We start from the raw sequence: 25303 nt of genomic DNA on the forward strand, positions 1-25303 counted from the left end.
TTTCAAATGTATCAGAATTATGTTTTTAACTTTCTATGAACACAAAGCAATAAATTCATGAAGGAAGGATTGGAATCCTGCAGCAAAAAACAAAAGGATAAAGACAGTATTTTGCTTTCACTGTTAGAGAAGTCGGCTGTATGCGGTGATCTCTCTTAAAAAACTGATGATCAGGTGATAGGTGACATGATGTTAACCTAATTAAAAAGAAATGAAGTACCAAGGTGGAAGGAGAATAAGATTAGGTAGCTATTTTAATCTCTCTGACCAAAGTAGTTCTTAATCCCTCGGTCCACATATATAGGGATTTTGTGTTCAATCTTATACGTAAATATAAGAGATTTTAAGTATTACTTGTTCGATCTAATCACCCTTCACTTAATTTTCGTTCAGTCGTATTCCCAGTTTCCAAACTATCCTCTCACCCTTCAACTATTATCTTATTTTTTGAGGATCATCATAGTTTTTTTTATAAGTAAATTTCACTTTAGGCCACTTATATTGACCTAAGTTGCACATTGGGCTAGGGGTGGGTCACTTTTTTCACTTTACACCACCTATTTTTACCATCCTTTGCAAGTTGGACCAGGTTTACTGATTGGGCCACTAGGCTGGGCTTCAGCCCACGCAAGTAGGTGCGTTTACCAGCGGTCGGCAGTCCTCGTCTCCGGGCTCCAGCGAGGGCTCCCTCGACGGCGGTTCTGCCTCCCTCTCTAGTACGAGTACTTCCCTCCCAACACAAAAAAGTCTCTGTTCACACACGGCTGTTGTGCAGCGGCGTGAACTCAACAATCGACACACAAACACCACCGTCTAGGTCCACCGTCCACCGGCGCCAAGGTGGAGCAAGTCTCGTCATCCGGCCGTGTCGCCAGCGTCAGGCCAAAGGGCCTCTGCCTGGTGGACGCCCATGCCACCTCGATCGGGAAGCTGCTTCCCGAGGATGGAATCACTGGGGTCGTCAGCTGCCTCGTTGCTAGGATGCTTGTTGGGTTTATGAGGTAGACAGGTATATGCATCCGCGATTTGATCATGGAGTAATCCATGGAGGAAAGTTTTGACCCTGGGACTTGGGAGAGTGAAACAAAGCAACGCATTCAGTAATTCCTATGAGATTTGGGTTTTGTGGGGATAATCAATATTCCTCTTCTGCTCTTCGAAAAAACTAGAGTAATTAATCTGTGTTCCTCGGTTGGTAACCAGAAACATGTCGAATTTTCACAAGAAAATTAAAGAGAAGATCGGATCTTGATTACTGCTAAATGGAATAGTTGGTCTTTTTTTTATTTCACATGCATGATCTGAATGGGATAGTTCTAGTATGGTCTCAGATCTTGTCAACGTAATCAGATGTGCCGTAGTATTGTTTTGAGCGCGACAGGGCCGAGCGTGATCACCACAGGGTCCGCGTCCACTGGACGACAACATGCTCGCCCTCGCCGATGACCACACCAACGCGTCGCGCGCGCTCCTGGTATCGCGCACCACTGCCACCATGAGCGAACACCAGCTGCTCGCGTGGATTAGGTCGAAACGCAGCCCATGCCGTAAACCTGGTCCAACCTGGAAAAGATTGTAAAATTAGGTGGTGTTAAGTGAAAAGAGAAACTTAGCCCTAGCCCATTATGCCACATTGGTCAATATAGGTGGTTCAAGATGAAATTTACTCTAGTTTTTTCACACTAATCTTAATATTTCTAAAAGAGCCTACGATCATTTGCATTTATGGTTGGGGAGGGAGCAATTAGGAGTAGTTTAGGGGCTGTTTGGTTTTCAGGGACTTATTCCAAGTCCCTGTCACATCGGATGTTTGGACACTAATTTAGAGTATTAAACATATACTAATTACAAAACCCATTCCATAAGCTTGGACTAATTCGCAAGACGAATCTTTTGAGTCTAATTACGCCATGATTTTGACAATGTGATGCTACAGTAAACTTTTGATAATTATGGATTAATTAGGCTTAAAAAAATCGTCTCGCGGATTAGCTCTCATTTATGAAATTAGTTTTTTTATTAGTCTATGTTTAATACTCTAAATTAGCGTCCAAACATCCGATGTGACATGGGCTAAAAAGTTTTAGTCCCATCTAAACACCCCCTTAATCTGACCATATATAGGGGATATCTTCATCTGACCAATCAGCATGGAGTCATGGACAATGACATGTTTGTCATGCAATCCAATTAGGTTGTGTTTAGTTCAGCGCAAAGTTTAAATTTTGGTTGAAATTAGAGATGATATGACTGAAAAGTTGTGTGTGTATAACAGGTTAATATGATGGAAAAAGACTGAAGTTTGGATCCAAACTTTGAATCTAAACACAGCCTTAGAAAAGGATAAAGTAAAGCATCTCCGAGAAGTACTATGAGCGCTGTCTCTTCTCCAGATTTCAATCCTAGAACTGACTGTTTGAGCTTAATACGCCACCCGCCGTTCGGAAGTGATTTTTGGCTGTGATAACTTTCTCATTTTTCATTAGCATGTTTTTTACACTGCTAAATTAATGTTATGTTTTTTGTAAAAATTTCTGTACATAATGTTTCTTTAAAAATCAAATAAATCCATTTTAAGTTTATTTACTAATTATACACAGATAATTTATCTCGTTTTTACGTGCTGCTAATACGTTAAGCCTAGCAGCCAAGTCAAACTCAATGGAACAAACAATTGAAGCCTTGTTTTTTTGCCACAATGTAGCTTTCATTAGCCACAACTTATATCTAATATGCTAATACTCCATATGCATTCAAATACTGTCACTGGATATATACCAATTAAGAGTATTTATCGATCTTGGCCGCTCGTTTTTGAAATGTATGTATAAATACTTCCAGGAAAATGATCGATGAGTAATCGATCTCTTGGCTGGATCTGTTGTGAGCTACGAGCCAAAGAAAATGAGATTAATTCTTCTCCCTGGATTCCCAGTTTCATACGATGGATAGAAGTCTTCCCCACGAAGCGTATAGCTGATCGTGGGGGTCAATTTCTCTCTTCTTCTCGCGATTTGCTGATCCATTAATTCCAGCTTCTTATTTCCTCGTGTTTTTTTCTTCTTTGTTTCGATGGCTTTTCGTCTTCATTAATTCTCCTCACCTGGTCACCGGCCTCTCAGTGCTTAAGCTGCTGTCTCGCCATCACTATCTCATATACTCCCTCCTTCCCTAAATGTGAGACGCCGTTGACTTTTTTAAACACGTTGGACCGTTCGTCTTATTCAAAAAATTTAAGCAATTATTAATTATTTTCCTATCATTTGATTCATTGTTAAATATACTTTTATGTATACATATATTTTTACATATTTCACAAAAGTTTTTGAATAAGACGAATGGTCAAACATGTTAAAAAAAGTCAACGGCGTCAAACATTTAGGGAATGGGGGAATATTTTTTACGAAATCTATCGTACTATATGACTATCTTTTTCCTTCCAATGGGAGGCGATCAACATACCAATACATGGTTGACTGCAAATTAAGAATAAGTCAGTAAAAGAGACAAAAAAAAAACACATGCCGAGTGTACTATCAGAATTCAAGGTAAGGTCATAAACCCAACCGGGTGATAGAAAAGGTTAATTTCTCCCCGATCCATTCGTGACCTGCCCTAATAATTCCATACCAAAAAATCTGCGATGGATTAGTGATACTAATTAATTAAGCTTAGCATCAAAACTAATGATTTAGGATCTGTGGAATTTATCCCATAAGCTAGCCGGCCAGTGAAGCAAGGAAGAACTGATAGAGATATCCATCTCCTATCTTGACTTCATCACCAAATGTACATCATGGCCAACCATAGATTGATACTACTAAAAGCTTCTGGAACTCAAGTCTGAAACTAGAAGATTCAATATTTTTAGAAATTTTGGATTGCATTTTCCTACAATCTAAGTGGACTTCAAGACAGCTTAATTTTCTAGTCAAGTACTACTCCTAGGTTTTTCTTAATCACGTGTACATATCAACGTCGTCGTGCTAACTATCACGACGAGAATGCGAAAGGTACGTAAAACGAACTTTGAACCGGCACCGCGACAAAGCATGAATCCTTTTCGAGTTTTGTAATGGCATGATTAATTAATAAAGCAACTCTAGCTTTATTATGTACATCACCACTGATAATTCACTACCTGTCGGAATCTTATACTTGATCAAGTAGTGAGTAATCAAACCCCATGGTAGCCCACGATGAGCTCGCCTTCCCATCTGGTAGCAGCGACCTCTCTCTTCTCGTCCTCCTAATTTCTCATGTATGTAGCCCCTATCCGAGTCTAGTCATGAGGAGGTTTGGCCGTTTGGGTGGCCCACGAGAAAATTAGTAATGGGTCCTTAAAATATAAAATCAAATAAAATAATCAATCGAAACACCTACAAATTGGATGTCCGATTTTTGTTGTAAAATTCCGGACGTTATTTCAGTACGTGTAAGAAAAATGTTTCACCACTAGTTTAACTCATGTTTCAGATAAATTTAAATGATGAAACACGTGCGGTTGAATCATGGACTGAAATAATTTGTTTTGAAACATGAAACATTAAAGTTCAATTATTGAAATATTAACAAATCCACAAAGAATTAAAGACAATTGAAACACCTTACATAAAAATGTTTCAATGCTGAATATGTTGAAACACAATCATTCACACTAAGAAACATTTTGTTATAACGTGTGAAACAACGGTTTCGATTGTATTAAAACATGAAACAAATATCCAAATACATTGATAAAAAGAATGAAACACCATCGAAAACCTACAACAACATTTCAAATCTAACATAAAACATCATGGTACATGAACTAAAACATCAAAAAATTCAAAATGAAAACCTAGATCTACATATTCGATCGTCCACTCTAGTGGTTAGCATAAGAAACGATCGCGAGATCAATCGTGCAGTGGGAAGCAAGGCGCAATTCACCTTCGAGTAATCTCATCTTCTGCCCTCGCTCCTCCACTACGCCAGCACCTACCGCGCCGGAGCGTACTGAGATCTGTCCCACTGGAGCGTCGACCACCTCGCCGGAGTCCGCAAGGGAAGGGAGCACCAGTCACAGGCCTAGCTCGGACGCCACGACCGCCACGGCGGCGGCGGCAAGCACCCCTTCGCGTCCTGCCGGCGCCTCTGCTGCAACGCTCGAGACAGGAAGTCGCGGGGCCGCCTCCGTCAGTGGCTCCGCCTTGAGCCATTGGATGGTGGACCGGAGGAGGAGGACCACGCGGCAGGTCAGGAGAGCAACCATGCGAGGGAGGAGGGTTTGGTCATCGGTTGGAGATAAGAGCGAGGTGGTGGTGGTTGGGAAATGCACCTGATATTTTCTTCTCTTCGTCGGGCGCGCGGTAGCCAAACATTTTCGATAATCAATACATATTATTTCTCGTTTCATTATGTATACCTTATACATACTTTTTGACGACATGGTATCTAAGATAAACTATAATTAAAAATATTAACATGTCGGTGATTAAGTTCAAGTAATTCATAAAACTACAAAAGTATCAGAATAATTGAAAGTGATATTAGTCTTACCAAATAGTTCAGCCGGCTTTTGGTAATACACACCATGCGCTGGGTGCTGCTTGACTGATTCAGTAATTCATCCAAACAGGGACGGATATAGGAGTAAAGCAGGCTAGAGCCTACTCCTATACCCAAATATCCATTAAAATTTGAAAAATAAAATACAAAAAGCTAAATTTATGTAGATTATAGCTAGTTCAACCAATCAACCCTACTCTTGAGCACATTCTGACACCACCATTGCATCCAAACCTCCAAGGCTCCACGCTAACCTCACAAAGCCAGTCAGACAATTAGCTAGCCAAAGGCAAGTAAGTAAGCAAAGCAACAATTAATGGCAAGGCAAGAAAGTAGGCAACGCGGTGTTGATCAGTTGGCTTGCTGCAAGCCTACAATGCTGCTGCTCTCACCTCGAGTTCACACGGAGATAAAATGAGCAGATCGATCACGCCGTCACGGCAGCCGGAGAGAGGCAACGGCGAGGTGGCCGTTGAGTGGTGACGCTAATTAACAACAGAACGGAGCAGAGGATGACCGATCCCCTTCGACACACTCTCTGTGTGTGTGTGCGCGCCCGAGTACCCACCCAATATAATTTTTCCTCGTTCTTGCAATCTCGCCTCATCCGTCCAGGCGTCCGGCTCTTATCAGTGCTGAACGCGTCGGATCATGAAACCGGTTGCATCGATATACGTGCTTCCCTTCGGAAAATAGGGTGCACTAAAGATACGGTGAGCCCATAATTATCTTTAGTTTTTTATAATAGGTAGAGATACGGATTATGTATCAAAATCATGATAAAAATATCTTCAATTTTATAATATTAGAGATTTTTACTAAATGTTTTATAATACACGAATGATCATATATATTTTTAAAAGGAGGGAGCAGGAGAAGTCAATAGGTATTCTCTAATTAGTGCTATTCTGTGAAACTAAACCATTTGGCCCTATCTTTTTTTATCATTTTCCCTTTTTTTCTTTTATTAAAAAAATAAATCTCCTTTCCATGATTTGGCACCAAAGAAACAACGGGAGGACAAAGAGGGGAAGGGTGTGGCTAATGGGCGGGTGATCACTGTGGGCGATCACCCCCCCCCCCATCGCCCCCCCCTAACACACTAATCTCCCCCTTCCTCCTCCCTTTCTTCTCTTCCTACTACACCATAAATTTTTAAAAAATAAAAAACAAAGAAAATTTATGTATAGAAATACTATATATAAAAAATATTTGAATTCAAATTCAAATTTAAATCGGGTATATAAACTTTTGATTTATAAACTTTGGGTCTATAAACTTTAGGTGTATAAACTTTAGATGTATAGAAATACTATATATAAAAAATATTTGAATTCAAATTTAAATTTGAATCGGGTATATAAACTTTTGGCTTATAAACATTGGGTCTATAAACTTTAGGTGTATAAACTTTAGATGTGTAAAATTGAGGTGTACAAACTTTAGGTGTATAAATTTAATAAAATAGGAAAGTAATGTGGTGCAAAAAAAAAAGAAACACGTGGAAGAGAGGGTGATCGCGCCTCGCGAGCGATCGCGCATTAGGAATTTCGGGACAAAAGATGGTCTCCCTCCCTTGATAATTTATTGGTGTACATTGATATTTGCGCACATGGATGAATTCCCAAGTTTTTTTAAATGAAAAGAAATGGGACACCCGACAGAATTCTTATAAATTCATAGTTTACAGTGGATAGTGTTGATGGAAAACACGAGGCCTGGGAAATCTGCTTAACTCCAGTGCAGGTCCAAAACTCGCCTTCGGATGTATGAGCGTGCCAGTTGATTTGATCCTGCAATCAACAAGAAACAAAGACAAAGAAATCGTGATTAAATCCATAAATGATAGCCGATTGGCTAAATGCCGATGACATATCATTTATCTTTGAGCCGATGTCATATGTAAATCGATCGGCAATTGTTAAGGAAACAAATCAGAACTAAATCTGCTCGATCGGCTGTAGATATCAATGATATATAATCCTTATATCGACATATACTTGAATCAAGTGATTGGGATACATCGGTCACCTTGCCGAGACAATATAAATCACTTAGATTGAAATATATATTAATAATGAGATTATACATATTCATAGCATAGCCGATCAAATATATCTAGCATGTATCGGCTAATACTCCGATACTACTTTATATTAAGATATTAAAGCAAATAGAATATACTAAACAGAAATCTAATATACTTAAATGCAACAAGATCTTAATATGAATGGCAGATTTAACATATTAATTGAGCATATAGAGCAAAAGCAATTAGATCAGATAAGATCGGCTGAAACTCCGATACTACCCTAATCGGCAACCAGTAGGCAGGCTAGAGATTGAAATTCTAAGCACGACTTAATAGATCAAACTCAACTGATACAACATTAAGTATGAAAAGAAGAACAACATCTAGACAATCAAGCTGCTGGATGTTTCATAAAGTGGTGGATATCTCATATAATCTAAGCCAACATCGTTATTTAACCTAACTGATTGCTTTCTGGTAGCAGATGTTAGCCGATTGTAGGTTAAATAATGATATTGTCAAGGATTATGCAAGATATATGATAACTTGACGGATTACATAAACAAGATTAGAGTATCATAAAGATGGAAGCACTAATCTTCGAGAACACAAGCCGTCAAAACAAGTTTTACCTCTTGTTGAAGATCGAAACCGATGCAGCTCAACCCGAAAGCAATAACTCATCGAGATAAAACAAAAGCAAAAAGTGTGGCGATGCGCCGAAATTGTATTGAACGTGTGTGTTTTTTACATAGGGCTCAGGGTCTATTTATACCCGAGAATTACAAGATATGTCCATACCGGACATGACTATTGTCTCTAACAACCCTAAGATACTATAAGTCTTTGCGGTAGACTTTTGCCTAAACATATCTCTAAGGAAATTACATAAAATATCCTAATTAATAGATACAATTGCTTTCTCAGGACTCTATCCATGCGTGGCAATCATCTTGAAGCATAATAACTCAACCCGATGATGTACACCAAGTCGTATTCTTGAAATCGGCTGTATCGGCTAGCCCTGTCTGACTCAAACTCTACCGATCCTGACTGTAGCCGATCCGGACTCTAGCCGATTCCCGTTCTGTTCCCAGATTGATCTCTGTCTCTGATTCCACTTCGATCTAATCTTCTTTTCCGATACTGATATTACCAAATTTGGTCGTTAACACATGCCCCCCAAGTCTGGAATATTTGGTAATGTTTCGGATTTGCCATATACCGACTCCGAGTGAATATCGCACTTGCCATTTCCGACCGTTACTCTAGCTCTTGAAATACTAACCGTCACCCCCGAGAAACTTCACACCGTTTCCTCCGTTTTCATCGCTGAAGCGAACCACGTCTTCCTTTTTCCTCTGGCGATCCCCTCAGCGCACAGGCGATTTCAAGACGATTCCGTCCCCGGCCAGATCTCCGCCCGCGGCAATGTCGACTTCCGCCAATCCATCCGCCGCGCCATCGGCCGAATACGTAGAGGTAAGCACCCACCGGCTAGATCTCTTTCTTCCGCAGCAGATTGATTTTCTTTCGTCTTATCTTGTTTTCTTCTCCTCCATCCCTACTTGCATTTGTAGCATCTGTCCAACCTGGTTGCGATTCCGAGTTTGTCGCATGAGAACCATTACTTTCTCGGCCCAATCGGCAACCTTAACCCTACTGATTTTATCACTGGTGAAACCAACAGAATCCCCTTTAGATTAGCCAACCCTAATCTGAATCATTGGAAGAATACCTTCAAATCTTGGCCATCCCTTGAGAAAACTTCACCCGAGAAAAGTTGGATTACATGGTTCAAGCGCATGTCGGCTAGCAAAAGAGTTCACTGGGACGAAATCGGAATCAGCCAAGCACTTGACCTAACCATAGCAAACTCAGCCAAAGATGAACCTCTAATGGCAGCTGCTTCTTACTTTTGGTCCAACACTATCAATGCCTTCTTATTCAACCAAGGGCCGATGACCCCAACTCTCATAGATATCATTATGACCACGGGTCTAGATGTCACCTCATCGGCTAACCCTATGAGCCTAAACACGAAGAACCAATACGATTTCAAGACCAAGAGTATAGGCGGTTGGTCAGGCTATGTAGCAGCATACATGGGTAAAGGGCCCGTCACTCCTCGAGAGCATGTAGCCTTTCTGCTGATGTGGCTGGAAAAATTCCTCTTTTGTGGATCAAGCTGTGGCCCTACAACCAACTGGCAGTTCGTAGCCGAGGCCTTGGAAGCAAAAAAACAATTTCCTTTAGGCAAAATCCTCCTCGGCTACTTGTATCAAATGCTGAATAATGCTTCAGCTAAGTTAGCCGGCGGCTCAGTAGTCGGAGCAAGTGGACCATGGTGGCTGCTGCAGACTTGGTTGAATCTAATAGTCATGAAAGTTGTTAATCGGCCATCCATCACAGAAGCTGAATTTCCAATATTAGAGCCAATTATAGAAGATGACGAAGAACGCACTCATCGCCGATGTATGTCATATGGAGAATACGCATCCACACCGGCCGATGCTGGAGCAAAGTTATCAGCCGAACTGCTCAAAGATTGGTTCTGTAGTTTCTATGAAGGCTTTCAAAAAGACGCTCGAGTTTGGTTTCCCTATGAAAATTCAGCAGACCTTGAACTCCCATCAGATTTCAGATTTGAAGACATTAATCACGAAAGATTTCAAACATCCAGAGAAATCTTCACAGCTGCAATCAACCCATGCATTCTTCCAGTCGGCATCCATCAAGGAAGAAACATCCAAGCCTCTTACGAATTCTATCACCCAATGAGTTCAGCTAGACAGCTTGGAATGGGCCAACTCCCAATCGGCTTATTCTTTGCTGACAAGATCCAATGCCGAGGTGAAATTTCATCAACCTTGATGATGGATCGGCTGCTCAACCTTCCAGGACCCCCTCTGGGCAGCATTGAAAACCTAGAGCTAGCAATGTTCAGGAGCAAAAACTTTGATAGATGGTGGGGTGAATGGAAGTTGCATCTATTCCACCAACCAGCTTCAATGTACATGACAGACCTCTTTCCAGATGTTGTCCCTCAAGTAAGTCTCTGACTTTACTTGATTTCATTTGAATAACTGCCTAGCCGATTTATCTTAACTAATCTTTTCTTTGATTTGTAGACAACATAATCCTCTCCTCCTCGTCAAAGCAACAGTGGCAGGGATATCACCTACGCCCCAGGATTAATTCCTAATGGACGTGGGCCATCTCCTCCTGTCATCGGCTATGATGCCCCCAAGACTTCAGCTCTTCTTCAAGGGCTTATCAGAGAACCAGTCGATGCTGGTAGGAAAAGGAAAACCAGATCATTGGCTGTAGATACTTCAGCTCTAGCTCCAAAGAAGAAAATAAAAAAGAAAGCTAAACCAGCTGATGATCTGCTTGTCCTAGATCCATCCATTGAACAAGCTCTGGATGAAGAAGAAATCGGAGAAGATGTTGATCAAGCCGTAGCCGAAGTAAGTGATACTGAAAGAACACCATCGGCTTCACCTAAGCAGACCCCTCCAACTCCTTCTACTCCAACTCCTTTTACAAGAGTAAGCACCCTTCTTTAACCATTTTTGTAATCATCTCACTTTATGGCCGATTGCTCACATACTTGGTAATTGCAGAAAAGGAAGGCTGCTGTGAAGAAGAAATCGACTCCAATGACATCTAAACCAGCTCCACCGGTACAATAATCTTACTTCTTTCATTAATTAATTTCAGCCGATTTTATATAACACTTGTCTATTTTCAGCCTCCTTCCCCTCCTATTCAACAAGCATCAAGCCATCGAACCCCATCAGCTGTAGGGAGTCATCACATAGAAGAAGAAGTTCAACCAACTGCTCCAACTATTCCAGTAAATTTCTTATAACTAACATATGCAGATCGACTATGCCTATTTGATCTCTAACTCTCTTCAAATCATTACTGCAGGTCTTAGCCGATCTTTTCTCTTTTGATATTAGAGATTATCTTTATGAGGAGACAGAGGTTGACACTACTAGCAAGGCTCTAGCTCCTTTGTCTGATGATGTGAAGAAAACTCTTGAAGATATCTCTCATCGGCTAGAGACATCATCACTAGACAGCTTGGTAGTTGACTGTGGATCAATTAGGACTCGGCTTCATGAGGTCCAGGCTCAAATCCCCGATGAGTTAGCCGATATCCTTACTCCAGCGGTTTATCTTGAGCAACACCAATTTAAGCTGGAAAAGGCCAAGCTCAGATTAGCCGATCGTCAAGAGCGCAAATACATCGAAGCAACAATCCAGGCCAATCGGCAACTTGTTCATGAAGAAAAATCCAAGCTTGATCAATTATCTGAAGGCCCGATCAAATCCAATATTGACCGGCTTGAAGCTCGCAAGATCGAACTCTTAGCACAACTTCAAGAATCCAATGCTGAACCGGATTTAGAGAACAAGAAATTAGCCGATCTCCCATGGTCTATCGAAGAACAAAAAGCGAAGTTAAAATCGGCTATCAAGAATGTTGCTGATATGACCAAATCTCTGAAGGTCATTCCTAGAACCGATGCTCAAGATGCCCAAGCCATAGAAGAAGTAGAACAAATTAGGCAGAGAGCTATATCAGCTATCCTGCGATACTTATCTCGATAATTTTGTAATCGGCTAAAATATTCCGATTAATATGCAATATCACTTTGCTCAAAAATTTTGCACTGTATTGTGATAGAAGCTCAAAAATTTTGCACTGTATTGTGATAGATATATATGCCCACCTAGTTTTACAATGTCAAAAGCATTGATAAAAATATGAAACCACTAAGGACGATATAACAATATCGGCCATTGTACATCGGCAAACCTCAACCGATTACAATAAAACAACTAAAGGCGATATAACAATATCGGCCATCTCAAGGCGATGCAAACGCACCGGCTATCATGTAACGGCAATACTAGCCGATTATGCGTTAACCCAAATACTTGGGTAATATTTCTTCAAATACTTGCCATTAAGCGCTCGCCCATAAACTTCTCCATCAAGTCCTTGCAACATGTATGCTCCTTTAGACACAACCTTATGGATTTGGAATGGTCCTTCCCAATTCGGCGACCACTTGCCGAATTTACTATCACGAGTACCAATCGGCAAAATCAATTTCCATACAAGTTCTCCTTCCGAAAAATCTTTAGGTACCACTTTCTTATTATAATGCCGAGCAACACATTCCTTATCCCTAGTAACTTTAGCAACTGCTCGTAATCGCGACTGAACCAAGTCCTCCCGTTCATCGGCCATAAGAGTATAGTACTCTTCGGCTGTCAAATCATTTTGCAACTCTGTTCTTCTTGAGCCGATTCGAACTTCCCATGGTAAAACGGCTTCATGTCCATAAACAAGCTTATAAGGAGGAACTTGGATTGATCCATGACAAGCCATCCGATAAGACCACAACGCTTCAGCTAAACGAGTATGCCACTGCCGAGGATAATCAGAAACTTTCCTTTTAATTAACTTGATCAAACTTTTGTTAGATGCCTCAGCTTGCCCATTAGCTTGTGCATAATACGGTGAAGAATTCAATAATTTGATACCCATACTATTGGCAAACTAAACAAACTCATCAGACACAAAGATTGAACCTTGATCAGTTGTAATAGTCTGAGGAATACCAAATCGGTAGATTATATGTTCTTTGACAAACTGTATTGCACCTCCAGAATCAGCCTTTTTCAAAGGAATCGCCTCTACCCATTTGGTGAAATAATCAGTTGCCACCAATATAAACTTATGTCCTTTACTCGATGGTGGATTAATCATGCCGATCATATCAATTCTCCATCCTCTGAACGGCCATGGTTTAATGATAGGATTCATAGCCGACGCTGGCGCTCTCTGAATTGCACCAAATTTCTAACAATCTTGACAACCTTTGTAATATCTAAAACAATCTTCTAACATCGTCGGCCAAAAATACCCCGCACGCCGAAGTAACCACTTCATCTTATGAGCCGATTGATGAGTACCACAAATTCTTTCATGAACTTCGCCGATTGCAACTTTAGCCTGATCAGCACTCAAACACTTAAGCAATACTCCAGCAATCTTTCGATAATAAAGCTCATCATCCACTAAAGTATATTTCAACGCCTTATATCTTAATTTCCTAGAAGCCGATTGAGATGGATTTTGTAAATACTGATGCACATCATATCTCCAATCATCAGCCGTCATGGCAGCAATTTCAATCTGAACATCTTTGATCATCGGCTTATATCCCGATGCCCCTTGAGCTAAATCATTGGCCTCAATATCCTGCTCTCGAGACACATGCTTCAAAGTCACTAGCCGAAACGTTTTCATCAGTTCTTGGCACTTCTCATTATAAACCATCAACGTATCATTCTTGCACTCATATTCTCTTGCCAACTGATTGATAACTAACAAAGAATCTCCCATAATTTCAATAGCATCGGCTTCAACCTCCTTGAGCAATTGCAACCCTTTAAGAATTGCCTCATACTCAGCTTGATTATTCGTCGCATAAGGTTTAATAGTATAAGCAAACTCAAAGCATGCCCCCCGAGGTGAAATTATAACTAAGCCGATACCACAACCATGAGCACAAACCGATCCATCAAAAAATAAAGTCCATGGCACAATCTCAACCGAGCCGATTGAATCATCACGATAGTCAACTATGAAATCGGCTATAGCTTGCCCTTTGACTGCCTTCGGTGATTCATACCGAAGATCGAATTCAGTTAAGGAAAATATCCATTTTCCAACCCTTCCTTTCAAAATTGGAGCCAACAACATGTACTTAACCACATCGGCCTTACATATGACAATGCATTCATTGGACAACAGATAATGCCTTAACCTCGTACATGAAAAATATAGGCACAGACATAACTTTTCCACAGAAGAATATCTAGTCTCTGCATCCAAGAGTCTACGACTTAAATAAAACACAACCCTTTCTTTTCCTTCAAGCTCTTGGATCAAAACTGAGCCGATTGACTTCTCACCGGCCGACAAATATAACCGAAAAGGAACTTCTTTCTGTGGAGAAATCAAAACTGAAGGAGAACTCAAATATTCCTTAATATTATCTAGCTTTTTGCTGCTCTGCCCCCCAAGTAAACTGCTGATCGGCCTTTAATCGTAATAATGGCGTAAAAGGCTCTAATCTTCCAGACAAATTAGAAATAAACCTTCTAACGAAATTAATCTTGCCGATCATCTCTTGCAATTCTGTTTTATCCTCCGGAGGCTTAATTTTCTTGATCGCACTGATACTTCTTTGGGTAATTTCAATCCCCCTCTCATGAACAAGAAATCCCAAGAACTGACCAGCCGACACACCAAAAGCACATTTTGTCGGATTCATCTTCAAGCCATATTTCCTGGTTCTCTCAAAAACCTTCCTCAAATCGGCTATGTGGTCTTCTATCTCTTTAGACTTAACAACCACATCATCAATATAGACCTCAACCAACCAGCCGATTAAATCATGATATATATAATTCATAGCTCTTTGATATGTTGCTCCAGCACTTTTCAAGCCGAAAGTCATTACAACCCACTCAAATAATCCGATTGCACCGGGACATCTAAAAGCTGTCTTATGAATGTCTTCTTCAGCCATAAAAATTTGATTGTATCCAGCATTTCCATCCATAAAACTCAAAATCTTATGCCCTGACGCAGCATCAACCAGTTGATCGGCCACTGGCATTGGATATTCGTCCTTTGGGGTAGCTTTATTCAAATCTCTAAAATCAATGCATACCCTAACCTTGCCGTTTTTCTTGATAACAGGAACTATACTAGAAATCCACTCAGCATATCGGCAAGGACGAATAAAACCAGCATCATATAAGCGTTTAATCTCAGCCTTAACAGGTTCCAGCATATCGACTTTGCATCTTCTCGGCGGTTGCTGATGTGGTCTAACCCCGGGTTTGATAGGTAGCCGATGCTCAACAATCGATCGGCTGAGTCCTGGCATCTCATAATATTCCCAAGCAAAGCAATCTCTAAATTCTTTTAAGAGTTCTATCAACTTGATTCTAAATTCTGCACATAAATTTTTACTAATAAATGTCGGTCTTGGCCGATCGCCTGGACCTACATCAATCTCCTCCAGATCATCGGCTGACATAAAACCTTGACCTTGTTTGTCATCGAGATCATCTACTGTATCCTTGGTGTAGACGTTCGAACCCTCCACGACGCCCTCAAAATAATAGCTTGGGTTCTTCATCTTTAATTGGCTGTATATCAGAATCGGATACTCTTAAAAAATCTTCATCCCAAACTTTTCCAGATAAACAATCAAGGCCATCCATCTCCCAAAGAGCTAAATCGGCACTAGCAACATTAACTGACCTGTCGACTGGCACGATCTCTATCTTGTCGCCTTGCCATTGAATCAAACATTGGTGCATGGTTGAAGGAATACAACAATTAGCATGAATCCAATCTCTTCCAAGCAACAAGCTATAAGAACCCTTCCCATCGATGACAAAGAATGTTGTAGGGATTATTTTACTGCCGACTGTCAGCTCCACGTTCAAAACCCCTTTGGTTTCTGATGAATTGCCACCAAAGTCTTTAAGCACCATGTTCGTCTTGATGAGGTCTTCGGCGTTCCTACCCAATTTCCCGAAGGTAGCATAAGGCATCAAGTTTACTGCAGCCCCACCATCGACCATCATCTTAGACATCGGCTTCCCATTGACATAACCGTTTATATACAATGGTTTAAGATGCTGATTCTCTGTCCCCTCAGGCTTCTCGAACATTGCCCGCTCCGGTGACAAAACCAACTTAGCCGATTCCTCTTCTACCTCATCTACATCGACTTGATCAATCCCGAATTCGGCTGGCAATGTAAAGACCATGTTAATTGGTGCTGTTACAACACTCTTCCCTTTTGCCATCCTTTTTGCCTCTTCGGCTGCAACATCATCGGCTACAGGAACCTGGTTCTTAACACGCCATTCCTGTCTTGGCTTTGCTTTCTTTAGCCGATGGTTAATTTCCTGTTCAACTTCTTGAAAATGCTCCCTGTTCCTCAACCTCTGAACCCTTCTCTTCTGGTTCTTCGTGAAAATACCAGAAGGACACCATTGATTTGTCCTAACTACCTCATCCTCCTGACCACGACCTTGATTCACTGGGCCCAATCTTTGATGAGCAGACACTCTTTCCTGCCTCAGCCGATTATTCATATTATATGACTGGCTTGAGCTCTCAATGATAACACTGCACCCAGGGCAGTTTTCGATGGACAGTAACCTCATCCCTTCATTCCAGCAGAATCTAAAGAACTCACAACCCCAATGAGGATCAAAACCATCATCGTGTTCTTCATAATGCTTCTCCTGCTGCTTGTCATACTTCCTCTGATATTTGTTGATCATCTTATCCGAATTCACTTGAAAACCCTTTGCACGGACCCTATCGGCCGTATGTACCATATTAATAGGAAAAGGATTACCATCGACCTTCATTGGTTTCTTCGAATCATCAAACCTGATTTTTCCTCTCTCAATAGCCGTTTGGATTTGCTGCCTGAAGTCCTTGCAGTCATTAGTCGCATGAGACCCAGAATTATGCCACTTACAATACCTCTTCTTGCCCAACTCTTCAGCCGATGGAATTATATGTCCGGCAGGAAGTTGAATCTGTTTTTTTTGAAGTAGCAAATCAAATATCTTATCAACCTTAGTTATGTCAAAGTCATACCTTTCCTCTTTTCCTGAGCTCTTCACCCATCGGCATGGTATAACCTTTTTGCTCCTGACCCACTCGGCTGCAGCTATTTCGGAATCATCATCCTCATCATCCGATCCATACATATAAGAATAGACATGATTAATCTTCCTAGAGTTCTTCCTAGCATCCGCGAACCTTTGTTCATGCAAAGCTACCTTCTGTGTGAGATGCGACAAGCTTTCGAAATCTTCAGATGAGAATTTTTTCCTGATCGGAGCAATCATCCCTTGAAACGCCAAATCGGCTAGCCGGGCATCAGTCAAACTCAAGCTGTAACATTTATTCCTCATTTCCCTGAACCTTTGAATATACTCATGCACTGGCTCATCATGCTTTTGCTTGATTGACGTGAGATCAGACAGCTTCATCTCATGAACCCCACTATAGAAATAACTGTGAAACTGCTTCTCTAAATCAGCCCAACTGTTAATCGACCCATGTGGCAGAGAAGAAAACCAAGTAAAAGCCGACCCAGCTAATGACAACCGGAATAACCTAACCCTCAAAGCATCTACAGCCGATGCCTCACCACACTGAGCTAAGAATCGGCTGATGTGCTCATAGGTTGATGTAGTATCCTGTCCTGAGAACTTTGAGAAGTCTGGTACTTTAAACCGGTTAGGTAAAGGAACTCTTTCAAACCATTCAGGATAAGGTTGTCGGTACAAATTCCCAGTCTCTTTTGGTTTAAGCCCAAATTGCTCCCTCATTACATCAGCTATCACGTCAGCCCATGGTCGCTGCTGAGGTGTTTGTTGTGGTGTAGGCTCAAACTGGTTGTAGAATTGAGGCTGCACCGATCCTGCCTGGTGGTACTGAACTTGGGGTGATGGAGGCTGATATTGATAACTCAAATTACCCCCCGGCAATTGTGAAGGTTCGGCCGAATACCACGCGCCAAATGCTCAGGAATAACTTGAGGCACCACCGAACCATCCGGTTGCACATGATGAACCAAGTGTTCCGGGACCACCTGATTTGCAATGTACTGCACAGGCTGGCCACCAGGCATTGTAAACCCAGCCGATGCGTTCATTGAGGCTTGCTGCTGAATCGGCTGAATGACCTGCTGTCTCAACGGTGTCTGCTGAATCGGCTGTAAATCCGGTTGCTTTGGTGGCGTCTGCTGAACTGGTTGCACGGCCTGCTGAATTGGGGATGCTTGTTGAATAGGCTGCACAACCTGTTGCCTGGACGGTGTTTGCTGAATCGGCTGCTGCTGAGCCGAATTAATGGCATTCTGAGGAGGTAGAAACATAGATGCAACCTGGTCTTGTGTTAGCTGAGTCACATTCGGTCCAGGATACTGTGATTGCTCTCTTACCAATAATTGAGGATTGATTAATTGGCCTGGAGCCGACGATGGCGCTGCAGGTGCTGGAGCTGATGCTGGCGCCGTCGGCTGAGCTGATGATGCAACAGGAGGAACTCCCTGAGTAAGTGGATGAACATCGGTGATCAAAGTTCAATAATTTGGAAAAGTACCGCCTTGCAAGTAAACTAGGCCTGCAGCTTGATGTTCAGCTATTGAACCATCGGCTACCGATTTCATCATATTTGACAAGGTATTAGTCAACACTCCAGATTGATTAATCAAAGCATTATACACAGCATAGTCAACTCGATCTTGAAAGTTATTGAAAAAATCTTGGAATGCATTGTCATTCTGATTAAGATTTCCCCCTTGCGGTCCCTGAGTGCCGTCACCTTGAACTCCGTGAACTCCGTCACCTTGCACTCTATGGACCCCTTGAGGGTCATCGCCTTGATTTCCTGGAGAGCCATCAGTAGCACCTTTGTTACTCGGCTGGGCTGATCCGTCTGGAATTTGTTTCTTTTCTCCCTCTTTAGAAGAACCGATCCCAAAATCCTCAGGAACCACCTTCACCTTGTACTTCTGAATAAATGTGCCCTTACAAGTTTGCATGAATGAACTTAAAAATTGATCTCGTGCTTGCTGCATCATTGCATTGAAGTCTTTCTTCTGTTCAGGAGTGAACTTCTCTGGATCGATGGGTACAACGTTTCCTTCATGGACGTCAGTCAGACCGAATTTCTGGGTCTTTTCCTTACCACTACCCAGGCTGGCCGACGACGGAGACAGTGGTGGTTTCTCAGCCATGAAGGAAGCTGTTCTTCTGACTTCTGATCAGTCCCACCGGGCGTGCCAAAAGCGTGTTGATGGAAAACACGAGGCCTGGGAGATCTGCTTAACTCCAGTGTAGGTCCAAAACTCGCCTTCGGATGTATGAGCGTGCTAGTTGATTTGATCCTGCAATCAACAAGAAACAAAGACAAAGAAACCGTGATTAAATCCATAAATGATAGCCGATCGGCTAAATGCCGATGACATATCATTTATCTTTGAGCCGATGTCATATGTAAATCTATCGGTAATTGTTAAGGAAACAAATCAGAACTAAATCTGCTCGATCGGCTGTAGATATCAATGATATATAATCCTTATATCGACATATACTTGAATCAAGTGATTGGGATAGATCGGTCACCTTGCTGAGACAGTATAAATCACTTAGATTGAAATATATATTAATAATGAGATTATACATATTCATAGCATAGCCGATCAAATAGATCTAGCATGTATCGGCTAATACTCCGATACTACTTTATATTAAGATATTAAAGCAAATAGAATATACTAAACAGAAATCTAATATACTTAAATGCAACAAGATCTTAACATGAAGGGCAGATTTAACATATTAATTGAGCATATAGAGCAAAAGCAATTAGATCAGATAAGATCGGCTGAAACTCTGATACTACCCTAATCGGCAACCAGTAGGCAGGCTAGAGATTGAAATTCTAAGCACGACTTAATAGATCAAACTCAACTGATACAGCATTAAGTATGAAAAGAAGAACAACATCTAGACAATCAAGCCGCTGGATGTTTTATAAAGTGGTGGATATCTCATATAATCTAAGCCAACATCGTTATTTAACCTAACCGACTGCTTTTTGGTAGCAGATGTTAGCCGATTGTAGGTTAAATAACGATATTGTCAAGGATTATGCAAGATATATGATAACTTGACGGATTACATAAACAAGATTAGAGTATCATAAAGATGAAAGCACTAATCTTCGAGAACACAAGCCGTCATAACAAGTTTTACCTCTTGTTGAAGATCGAAACCAATGCAGCTCAACCCGAAAGCAATAACTCGTCGAGATAAAACAAAAGCAAAAAGGGTGGCGATGCGCCGAAATTGTATTGAACGTGTGTGTGTTCTTTTACATAGGGCTCAGGGTCTATTTATACCCGAGAATTACAAGATATGTCCATACCGGACACGACTATTGTCTCTAACAACCCTAAGATACTATAAGTCTTTGCGGCAGACTTTTGCCCAAACATATCTCTAATGAAATTACATAAAATATCCTAATTAATAGATACAATTGCCTTCTCAGGACTCTATCCATGCGTGGCAATCATCTTGAAGCATAATAACTCAACCCGATGATGTACACCAAGTCGTATTCTTGAAATCGGCTGTATCGGCTAGCCCTGTCTGACTCAAACTCTACCGATCCTGACCGTAGCCGATCCGGACTCTAACCGATTCCCGTTCTGTTCCCAGATTGATCTCTGCCTCCGATTCCACTTCGATCTAATCTTCTTTTCCGATACTGATATTACCAAATTTGGTCGTTAACGTCACATGTCTGTCGTCATGCCATCTAATTCCAGAAGGATAAATTTCATCTCTGTAGTCAGGGGCAGTACTGTACAGAGCGCATTGTCTTCTTTAACGGCCGGTTGTCCAGATCAAAAGAACTTCTCCCTTGCATTTACCTTTGTTCTTTTCTTTTTTAAGTTTTTTTATGTAAATTAATATATGCTTTATTAAAGTCAGTAGAAAGTTGGATCTTTTTAAAATATTTAGTCTTCTCTGAATCCGTATCCTTATCCAGTAGCTTGCTAGCTACAGCCTACATAAATGTCAATCGATTCCAATGATTTAATCGTAATTGTTTGCCCATTTGAATCGTATGAATGGAAAAAGGGCAATTAAAAAGGATTCTGATATAAATTCAAATGCAAACAGAGAATTGCAAAATGTATAAAATACATTAAGAAAAATAGCCATTTGATTGGACCACAAGAAAAATATAGAAAAATATAGGAATCGAATGAAAGAGAGACTAAAAAAATGAAGAGGTTAGAGTTTTTGCTAAATTTCCTCTGAAATCCCTATTTGATTGTCCATTACATTATTACATAAGAATTCTAAAGGATATGATAGGATTTAACCCTTTGTTTCAAAGGATTTCGCATGAAATTTTTCTATAGGATTAAAATCCTCCAAAATTCCTATATTTTACATACAAATCAAAGGGGCCTGAGTGACTTTATACATTTTTAATCAAGGAAGCCTCAAAACCTTTTTCGAAGCAACAATAGAGCTTTCGTTATTGACTAAAATTGAACTTCACATTTTTAATAGGGTAACTGGGAAACCGTTTGATGTTGGTTTCTATCTGTTGTGTCCACAAGAGCCAGTGAAAAGGAGGTCTCTCATTAAAGTAAGAAAATTAGTGTACATTTCGAGTCCAAAGAGAAAGGAAAAAAATATATATTCCAACTTAAGGTTACCAATTTACCTGAAGTTACCAGGTGTACAAAACCTGGCATGTTGCCATTTTGCCGTGCATTCATGGACCTGCATATACGTTTTGAATGCATTATTAGGGCGGGTCCAGGATTTTTAAGATTGGGTATTCGAAATGGAAATAGGGTAAAAAAAATTTTTACAACACGAGCATAATATTTGGTATGTATGATCAACAATATAGTATTTTAGTACTGCTTATTGAATTAAAACTTGCGACAAGGTTTTTAGCAATTTTCTTGATTTATTGTGATATACTTTGAGAAAAAACATATGAAGTACAATCTACCAACAAAGTATACATCGATTAGCATCATGCTATCACAACACAGTTAATGCACAAATTAGGCAACCATACAAATTGGGTTCGGATTTGAGCGAGCCAGCCTGCTAGGCTTTTTTTTGGGCTTCTTTTGATCAATAACGTTTATTTTCTTTAGGAAAAAGTACGGATTACACCCCGAACTATCGCGGTCGTCTCAATTACCCCCTGAACCATAAAACAAGGCATTCTTCACCCCCAACTATACAAACCCGACAAATTACCCCCCTCGACCCAATCCGCGGTGGTTTTGATCTAGTGGCTTACGTGTGGCAGTCTAGTCAGCACTCTAGTTACTTAAAAAAATGTGGGACCCACCTGTCATACTCCTCATCCTCTCTCTTTTCTCTCTCTCTCTCAAACGGATCAGCGGAGGCGGCAGGAGAGGACGCGGCGGCGGCGTGTGGGCGGTGGCGGAGCGCGGGGAGGACGTGGCGGCAAGGGAGGACACGGCAGCGGCGGGCGGCGCCAAGCGGCGCCGAGGAGGGGGATGCGGTGGTAGAGGATGACACGGCAGCGGCGGGCGGCGCCGAGCGGCATAGGGAGGATGCGGCGGTGGTGGGCGGCGCCGAGTGGCGCGGGAAGGACGCGGCGGCTACGGGTTGCGCCGAGGAGGAGGGATGAGGGCGGCGGCCGCGGCAGGTGACGCGGCTGCGGGCGGTGGCTGCGGCAAGTGACGCGGCAGCGGGCGGCGGCTGCGGCAGGTGACGCGGCGGTGGTGGGTGGCGCCGAAGAGGGGGCATGAGGATGACGACGACGAGGATGGCGCGCACGACAGCGGCGGTGGGGCGGGGGGAAGGGGGGAAGCCGCGCCGAGCGGCCGCCGCCACCTCCTCGGCGCCGCTCGCCGCTGCCGCTTCCTCCCCGCGGTCTACCTCTCCGCCATGGCCGCCGCAGCCAGCGCCCGAGCGTCGTCTCCACTCCTTCGTCGCCATCCTCGTCGTCCTCCTCGTCCCCCGCCGCCACCGCCGCCGCTTCTGCGTCACCTGCCGTAGCCGCCGCCGCCGCGTCCTCCCCTGCTGCCGCGTCCCCCTCCTCGGCGCCGCCCGCTGCCGCCGTGTCCTCCCCGCGCTCCGCCACCGCTGACCTGTTTGAGAGAGAGAGGAAGAGGAGAATGACAGGTAGGTCCCACATTTTTTTAATAACTAGAGTGCTGACTGGACTGCCACGCGTACGCCACGTAGACCAAAACCATCGCAGATTAGGTCGAGGGGGGTAATTTGTCCGGTTTGTGTAGTTGGGGGTGAAGAATGCCCGATTTTGTGGTTCAGGAGGGTAATTCAGACGACCGCGATAGTTCAGGGGGGTAATTCGTACTTTTTCCTTTTCTTTATTTCTCTGCGTACATAAGAAATATATACCTCGTATATGTATTTTTTGTCTAAAAATCTTGGGTATTCATTTGAATACCCTTGAATTGAGCTGGGCCCGCCCATTCACTGATCAATTCCTGAACAATGCATACAACTAGCTACCATTAAAAGCAAAAGTTTATCTCTATGAGCCGTTAGTTCAAACACGTTGATGCAGCAACACTCCTTTCGTTTTCTTTCTGCCCCAAGAATTAATCAAACATCATGTCAATATATTGGTTTTAGTATAACATGAATAGGCATATGTGTGCCACATGCACATGAATGAGTGAAAGAGTGTTGTAATTGATTCTTTTTAACAACTACTCACTCTGTTTCTAATAAATGACACCGTTGACTTTTAACATACATTTGATTAGTTGTCATACTTCAAATATTTAGCTAAATATATTATATTTTATTGTAACTTGGTTTATTATTAAAGAAACTTGAAGCATTACTTATATCTTTTATATATTCATACTGAATATTTTAAATAACACAAATGGTCTACTGTTATGATAAAAATCAATAATGTCATATATATTAGAAAAGAAAAGGAAAGAGTACTAGTTTAGTGGGAGAAGCCAATGGGTATTCTCTAATTTGTGCTATTATGTAAAACTAAACCATTTAAACCTCTCTCCTTTTCATCAATTTCCATTATTTTTTTAAAAAATAATGTAAAGCTCCTTTCAGAAAGGAGATTTGGAAGGAGAGACGTCGCTTCAAACATTTTCTAAGAAAAAAATATAAGTGTGTTAGGAATTGAACACGAAACTTTGGAGTTAACCACACAGCCTTACTACCATGGTTATTAAGACCAGACCGGTGATTGAACGGTTAGGGCACTTGGTTCACTGGTCTGTAGGTGGGACCGGTCAAACCACCGGTTTAAAATTGTTTAAATAAATGTGTGTTACAATACTACATCAACAGGCTATGGATTAGTGTTTTCACGGGAACATGGAGGTCTTGGGTTCGATCCCTCGAGGCAGCGGTTTTCTCCTTATTTTCTCTAACCTCACGTGATGGCTGTAGTTTCTGCTCCTCGCCCCCTCAGCGGTCGAACCACCTCCGGGTTTTTGTGCGGTTCGGCAAAAAAACCGCCTGCTGACCGATCTTTTAGCTAGGCCGAACCGGCCAACGTCCTGGTTCAGGTTTTTTTCTAGGCAACCCGCCGGTCCGGTTCTAATAAATATGCTTACTACTGCACTTGATAGTGCATATTGTAAAGGAAAAAGTACGAATTACACCCCCCCTCAAACTATCACGGTCGTCCGAATTACCCCCCTGAACCACAAAACCGGACATTCTTCACCCCCAACTATGCAAACCGGACGAATTACCCCCGTCGACCCAATCCGCGGTGGTTTTGGCCTACGTGGCGTACACGTGGTAATCCAGTCAGCATTTTATTTTATTTTTAATGGTGGGACCCACAAGTCAGACCCCTCTTTCTCTCTTCCTCCCTCTGTCTTTCTCTCTCTTCGTCGGTCAGCGGCAGCGGCGCTCACGCCGGCGGCCGGCACGCATGGCGCGGCGTGGGGAAGGGCAATGGACGGCGGCGCGGGGGTGGGCCGGCAATCAGCGCGCACGCGGCGCGCCGGAAGGTGGAGGGGATAGGGGAGAGGCGGGCGTCGGCGG

At 42.1% G+C, this 25303-nt stretch overlaps 1 pseudogene; it reads left to right on the forward strand.

The window, feature by feature from the left end:
- Positions 1-9013: 9013 nt before the first annotated feature.
- LOC136351419 (uncharacterized) lies at positions 9014-12205 on the forward strand (annotated as a pseudogene).
- The last annotated feature ends 13098 nt before the right edge of the window (positions 12206-25303 follow it).

This window comes from Oryza sativa, chromosome 8 (assembly GCF_034140825.1).
Source record: "Oryza sativa Japonica Group chromosome 8, ASM3414082v1".
NCBI classification, from domain to species: Eukaryota; Viridiplantae; Streptophyta; class Magnoliopsida; order Poales; family Poaceae; genus Oryza; species Oryza sativa.